This window comes from Henckelia pumila, chromosome 3 (assembly GCF_033568475.1).
Source record: "Henckelia pumila isolate YLH828 chromosome 3, ASM3356847v2, whole genome shotgun sequence".
NCBI lineage: Eukaryota > Viridiplantae > Streptophyta > Magnoliopsida > Lamiales > Gesneriaceae > Henckelia > Henckelia pumila.
The window spans coordinates 46742018-46749458 of NC_133122.1; the positions used below are offsets into that span (position 1 = coordinate 46742018).

Consider the following 7441-nt stretch of genomic DNA (forward strand, 5'->3'; position numbering starts at 1 on the left):
GACTGTATGCATCGACAAAGCTTATATAATAACGAAATCCATTTCGAGATGTGGTATGTACTGGACCCCAAACATCAGCATAAATGAGTTAAAAAGATTCGGAATATCGAGTTAAAGAGGAAACAAATGGCAATTGATGGCTTTTTCCAAGTTCACATGCAGAACAAAAACTCATGGATTCATTTCTTGGAATCGAAATATTACAAGAGGATAAAATATGTTTAACAGTAGATAAACTTGGATGACCTAATCTAAGATGTCAATGGTCTAAGAGACGAGATGATGCATTGGCAGATAGCTGGTGTTGATCCTTGTTGGAAGAGGAGATATTAGAAGTAAAACACTTCGCTCGAAACGCTGAAGGAGGTAGAGGCTTTCCAAGACTGAATTTGTACAAGCCATCATGCAAATTCCCTTTGAGAAGAACTTCCTGAGATGTAAGATCCTTCGCAAGGCAAAATTGTGGGTGAAATTCAAAAAACACGTGGTTATCTTGTGCAAACTTGCTGACACTTAAAAGATTTTTTGTGATTTGCGGTACACGAAGAAGATTGGATAAAAGGAATTTACGGGGAGAAACAGATGGAAGAAATGTAGAATGCCCAAAATGAGAGATACACAAACCTGTTCCATTCCCTATCTGAACTTTACTTGGTTCAGATTATTCAGGAAACCTGTTCCATTCCCTATCTGAACTTTACCACCTCCTGAATAATCTGAACCAAGGGAAAGATTGCCAAGGCCAGTCATTGGTAACATGGTGTGAAGCCCCAGAATCCGGGAACCACCAATCTTCAGTAGGAGATTCAAGGGTCGTGGTAGTGAAGGCCGTTGCTGGATGCTGTGAAGCAGTCCCATGGTATCCTTGTTGAGGCTGTCGACTGGGACCTGGCCCTCTTTGTAATGGAACATAATCTTTGTCGAAGCGATAATAGCATTTTTTGGCTACATGGCCGTTTTTCCCACAGATTTGACACACCGGTCGATTTGGTTGCCAATTTCATCTGCCACCTCTCATATTCCTACCACGTCCTCTTCCTCGTTGATACGAGCCTCGAAAGGACTGAAAATTTTCTGGCTTCTGTGGAGGGGTTAGTGTCGAAACATTGACAGTAGGAGCTGGAACATTTCCATTGAGATTATAAGCCTCAATGCGTCCTTCATGTGCTAGTAACAACGCACTGACATCAAAAAAAGTAAGATTTTTGGTTCGAGAGGTGACATGAACCACCACCGACTCATATTCGATTCTTGTTCCTCCAAGAACATATAGGATCTGATCTTCTTCAAGAACTGGATGACCACAAGCAGCAAGAATATCCATGTAATTTTTCATCTTGCTAACATAATCCTTCATGCTTAGATTACCTTTCTTGAGTGTTTGCAACTGAAGTTTGTAGTGCATCACTCTTGCTTTGGATCTTGAAGCAAACAGGCGTGTGACTCTCATCCAAAGCTGACTTGAGGATTCACACCCAACCATTTGGCCTTGAATACCTTCTGCCATGGAAGATAGCAAAAAAGAGAAAAGAAGTTGATCCTGGCGGCACCACGAAACATATTCGGGGTTGATTGTTTTTGGTCCTCCTGCTCCAGAAACAAAACGAGAAGGGATTGGGGGATTTTCAATAATATATATTTCAAGTCCCAACCCTCGAATGCTAGCAAGAACTTGCAAATTCCATAATAGGTAATTATCATCATTTAGCTTAACAGAGGTTATCTGATTGGCTGGGTTAATGATGAAAATGTTAGGATTTGCGAGAACACCATTATTGGTCATGGAGGATCCGGAATTGGCTTCCGTCATTTATGGCTCTGGTACCAAGTTGAAAAAGTAAAAAACAGAGGAAATGTACTGAAAAGATATTATATTCATTTATCTGAGATTTACATTGTAGATGCCCATATTTATAATTAGCACAACTAATAAATACATGACACGTGTATTTTTCTGTCGCAATAAATATAACAAAGATTGCATCTCGAACTTTCTTCTAGTGTGTAATCTCCTGAAGATGATGCACGTTGCTCCTTGGTTTATATGGGCCAATCATCCATTGTAATATTGGGCTTCAATTAATCTTGGCCAAATCTGTTGATTGCTTAACTAACAACAACAAGCGTTCGATCCCTCGGCGTATCAAGCCCAGGCTTACGATCTATCCGCTGAAACCTATTATACTTATTTAGTTATTTGTATCCCCAATACGGCAGAGATGCTCAGCAGCAATATTTGTATTACAATTACACTGTGCCGGCCCAACTACCGGTATAGATCTGTTTTGTTTATGTGGGATTGATTGTTTTGTGGATTTGGTTTGGGATTTCATTGTTGTTTTTATGTGAATTCAATCTGAGTGCTTCGTTTGTTTAAATCTTGATTTCTCAAAAAGAACTTTATTGAATGAGTTGATTGTGGTGTTTTTGAATCTGGGAAGGGGGAGCACCGGCTTTTTGATGAATTTTTCCATGAAACCGTGAAGTGGTATTTTGCACATGTTATCTAGATTTGCATTGTTTCTTCAATGATTTTCTATTAGGTAGGAGGGAAAGGTTAGTTTGACATTTAAAGTGGTGGAATTGGAACTTGATCGATTAATATACTAATTTAGACTTCGTCGGAGTATTGCCAATGATTTATAAATATTAGCAAGGAATAGAAGGATAACACAAATGCCAAATCGTAATTGAAGATTGGCCAGATTGTTATTTACTGAACAGTGAACATGGTTCAAATCTATGTTGTTAAGGGTGCATTGCCTTGTTATTTGCAAAATATCTGATAGTTGTTATCCACATTATTTTTTTCTTTAATGCTTTACCTAAAGAATATTTTGGCCACTATCTGAGCTCAAGAAATATATCTTCTCCCTTTAAAACTTGTAAACCGAGTGTATCTACCTGTTATTAGTATTCTATGTGCTAAGATAACATCAAATGATTGAGTAGGTGATTAGATCTTTGTGTAGGTTACTCCTTGTTGAAATTTGTGAGTTCTTGAGCATATTACCATGAAATCATAAAGTATACTACTTTATTTTGTAGCATTATTTTTGTTGTGTTTAATATGTCTGACTTTCATATTCTCTTCCGAGGTTGGTTGGAAGTTTTGGTGCTTAATTGTGCTAGCGAGTTATATTTTAAACTACATGTTGGCTATTCAAGCAACAACTATACTACCCCAAGTTGATGTTATTCTGCTCATCTAATTATGCCACATATCAGTTTATTAAAGGGAAGGAAGTTGGTGCCCCATGTGAAGTGGCAATTTTATCAATAATCCCTCTATAAAATAGCATACATAATTTTAATAATTAGCTGAGCAGAGTAGCCTTTCGTGTAGTTAGACAAAATGATGAAGGTGAGCTTGAGCTTAAGTATAAGGTTGACTTATTGGTTGCTCAAGCTCGAGGCTGGACAAGCTTGGACGTTATCATATTGTCACCATGAAAGGAAGCTTGGACAGGCTGTTGAACACTTAGTTTCAATTTGATGTGGTCCCCTTGCCTAAATTTGTTTTTGTCCTTTGCAGAAGTGCTCGGTCAAAAGAATTGGTCTCAATTGAAGATGTTGCAAGTCAGTTTATGCATTCCTTCCTTCATTTTTGCTATATGCTTCTTCCGATCTAGGCACAGGTGGGTGGTTGTTATTTTGATATGTTTTTATGAACATTAGATTCGGCATAGTCGCCCACTCTTATTCTAGGAAACAAAATGCTTCAATGAAATGAAGAAGAACCCTAAAGCAACAGTTTTATTACCTTGAGATAGTGTGCAGAAGATTTGAGTTTCTCTCCTAGTTGCTTTAGAGTTCAGATGGTTTGGGGACCATGACTGCAATACAAATTATGTTCTTTCATATTTTCCATCAGCAAATGTTTTTAACTTTGTTGCTATGCAGAAATTTCTTGAAACAAATTGATTTAACGATAAAAACAACACTGTCATCTTATTTTCACGTCATCTTTAAAAAAATGGTATATTTTTAACTTTTTTTATATATATCCAAAGTCCAAACACTAAAATATATTATCTGACCAAAATTTACATGTTTGACTGCTATAGTGAATTCTGATTTTTTTAATCGTAGAAAACCAAACCTACGCGTCATTTCGCAATGAACTTTCAAAACTCATCAAGATTGATATCCATAGACAAAACAAGCATTTCTTTGTTTTCCCTGATGCTTAGTCCTGCATTTCAAAAGGGCAGTCAAATTATCTTTCTAACGATGATCCTTCCCAATAATTTTGCAAAGAGTAGTAGACTAAATGAACTATGTGTCTCCATTGTTTTTTAGGTTAGATCGAGACTCTTGAGACATGATTCAGATATTATTTTGTAACATCATACTTACTCTACCTCTCCATCTTGAAGCTGCTGAAAAACCTTCCCATGGAGGTGGATGCTTTGCATCTAGAATTTATTATTGGTCGTGTATAATGGATTATCATCAATTTTATACAGAGAATAAGTGGATAGATAACTTTTACCGATGTTTTTTTTCCTCTTTCAAACAATAATTTCTTCGTTTGAATTTTTTTAACATGATTTAATCTAACACCTGTTTTTTCTCTCTTTGAAACTCAATTGTTTGTTATTGTTTGCTATTATTTGAATTTGATTTTGTGTTATCATTGTATATTTTCCTGGAATGCTATTAATTCGTGTTTATTTGGTTTGACATTGTGTGCTTCTGTCAAAGATTAAGCTTTACTGTTAGCCCACATGTCTTGTGATTCCACTTCATAGGTAATTTGCCTCATTGCAGCCATATATTTACTATATATTTTTCAGTTCGTTTTCAGCTACAATTCAATTTTATAATGTGAATGTGCCAACAATTAGCTTTCCATGATGGTGCTGCACATTTCTACATCATTTTTTTTATCTCTTGAAAACAGGGGTGATATATGACTACATTCTTGTGTACCTTTTCTTGTCGTTCTGCAGATTGCCCCGCCTTCATATGGAGGTATTGGTGGAATTGATGACAGATTGTCCCATGGAGGTGCTCGAGGTCATTCTGTTCGTTCTCCAAGTATAGAGCGTCGCCATTTTCGTGGGCGTGACAGAATTCGGACGCCCCATGCACCGCCCAAGAATGCACCTGCACATGATCACAACCAGATTGTTGCGGCTCCTGTTTTACCACCTCCAAAATTTGCATGGTGTGAGCTCTGTAATGTTGACTGCAATACTCCTGAAATTCTTGAAATGCATAGGCGAGGGAAAAACATTTAAAGCATGTCAAAGTTCACGAAGAAATACAGAATCACAATAAAAGATTGATTCAAGAGCTAATGCCACAAACATCTGGTTCTGAATTAGGTCCAGAAGTTCCTCTGCGGTCCAATCTAATTCTGGGGTATGGTGAGATGAAACTTCACCCAGAGACTTCATCTGACCTAGAGGTGTAATCGAGTCGAGCCGAGTCGAGTAGCATACTACTCGAGCTCGAGCTCGACTCATATTTGACTACTCGAGCTCGAGCTCGATCGAGTAGTTAATTTTGTACTCGAGCTCGAACTCGTCTATATCTCGAGCTACTCAAGCTCGAGCTCGAAAATTATATATAATCATATATAAATATATATAAATAAAAAAATTATATGGTGAGATGAAACTTCACCCAGAGACTTCATCTGACCTAGAGGTGTAATCGAGTCGAGCCGAGTCGAGTAGCATACTACTCGAGCTCGAGCTCGACTCATATTTGACTACTCGAGCTCGAGCTCGATCGAGTAGTTAATTTTGTACTCGAGCTCGAACTCGTTTATATCTCGAGCTACTCAAGCTCGAGCTCGAAAATTATATATAATCATATATAAATATATATAAATAAAAAAATTATATGAATAAATAAATAAATAAAATATTATATAATTTTTTTTTTTTATATATATATTTATATTATATTTTATATTTATATGTGTTATGGAATATCTCGCGAGCTACTCGAACACATATATTTCGAGCTCGAGCTCCATTGTATGTTCTCGAGCTTGAGTCGAGTTTTGACCGAGCTACTCACGAGTTACTCACGAGTAGTTCGGATCGTTTACACCCCTAAATTCTGACCGATCATCATATGAAGAAGCTTGGTAACGGAAGGTTGAAACTGTAGGACCCAATGTAGGACCTGCAAAAAAACTGAGGATGGATCGCTCTACAGGTCAAGAACCCGGATTGAGGAACTAGATTCGCGGTGAAAATAATGGTGACAGAATGAGGTTTCATCATGAATCAAGAATTCCCACAGAACCTCCAAAGCCGAAAGAAGTTATTCCCTTGATATGCGAACTGTGTAATATTAAATGCGACACTGCAGCTGTCTTTCAGTGTCATCTGGTGGGAAAGAAGCACCTTTCAAAAGCCAAGTCCTTCCTCAGTCAAAATGAAATCCTTGGACAGGAAGTCCTTAGAGCGTTGAGCCCATCAATTCTTGCCCTCCTCCAGAATGCGGCAAATGCTTCAACTTCTGTTGCTCCTCAACTTCATCATCAGGGTTTTGTTCAGGGTACTTTTGGACTGGATGCAAATACCTTAAATTTTTACGCTCCAACATCAGGAATTAACCCAGAGAGCGCTGACGCCGAAGCAATGAATCTACCTCTATCCTTCTCAACTAACACTAGATCAGGTGGAAATCTTGTGAATGTGGATGGAAATTATAACGAGGAACACTCAGAACTGGTGCAGAAAATGCAAACCCTGCTCCAGTTAGTTTGGCTGGGCACAAGCCGAACGTGTGGCTGCTTGTACTGCATTTGCTACTTCGGGTGCATCTATGGATGTTGCTTCCATTTTTGAACATCGTGTGGGTGTTCGATCGTCAGGTCAGAATGTACATCCTGGATCAGATGCTGCGGCAGGACAGGTTCGATCAAAAGATGAGGAGTCGGCCTAGCTAATGAGCAAGGTTCTGCAACAGTGTGGTGTTAGTGAAGATATTTCTCCTTTGCCACATTTCTAAGATTGATTAATTAACTCGTTTTTGAACTAGCAGAATGTGCTTATTTCAATCCTTTCCTTGCCTTGCCTTCAAATGTTAATTTTTTCTAGGCTAAAAACTTGACAACACGCATGCTTATTATAGTATGAAAATATTTATCTATACTATATATAACAGTTGAGCATCAGTGAAGGCATCAATTTTTTTTTTCCAAAATTGTCCTTTACAATATATATGTAAGTAAATTTGATTTGATTTATATATATTTATATATTTTTTCAACTAACATTATAGATAGGATAAAATGATAAATAACTTATAAATTTATTTTTATATTATTTTAAGAAATGATTTTTTTAATAATTATTGAAAAAATAATATTTATATATAACATTTTTTTTTGACGGTTTTATATATAACATATAATACAATATATTCTATGATTTTATATGCATGCAGCATGTGTTTGCGGTTATACTAGTAT

General features: G+C 37.1%; 1 long non-coding RNA gene across 1 annotated transcript; it reads left to right on the forward strand.

Annotated features, from left to right (window-relative positions):
• Positions 1-2066: 2066 nt before the first annotated feature.
• On the forward strand, positions 2067-7139 carry LOC140889678 (uncharacterized). Its single transcript, XR_012152151.1, has 4 exons — positions 2067-2272; positions 3536-3638; positions 4956-5370; positions 6130-7139. It is a non-coding gene; the product is annotated as an uncharacterized lncRNA (long non-coding RNA).
• The last annotated feature ends 302 nt before the right edge of the window (positions 7140-7441 follow it).